We start from the raw sequence: 333 nt of genomic DNA, 5'->3' as shown, positions 1-333 counted from the left end.
GGGGGGTTGTCTAGAAGAATAAATCTCTTTTTCTTGATTTCATTATAGTAGAACCACACCCTTAAACTGTATCCAGAGGGTCTTGTATTACCGAGTCTGTTGCTTGCTCATTAGGTGTACCCTTCACCTTATTTCCGGCTAATTAAAGACTTGGCATGGAGACAGCATCGTTCGCTGTGTTGAGTTCAGCTGCCTCTTCCTGCAGCTATGAAGATGATGATATTTGGATGATTTCAAGGCTTAGTTTTTACCCAGAAAATAAGTCTTCAAAACTATTGTGAGTTCAATCATGCTTTTAAAAACCAAAATATCTTTGACATCGAGTCGGGGGCA

Source organism: Ursus maritimus, unplaced genomic scaffold (genome assembly GCF_017311325.1).
Source record: "Ursus maritimus isolate PB19 unplaced genomic scaffold, ASM1731132v1 scaffold_2, whole genome shotgun sequence".
NCBI lineage: Eukaryota > Metazoa > Chordata > Mammalia > Carnivora > Ursidae > Ursus > Ursus maritimus.
This window is presented reverse-complemented; position numbering follows the sequence as displayed.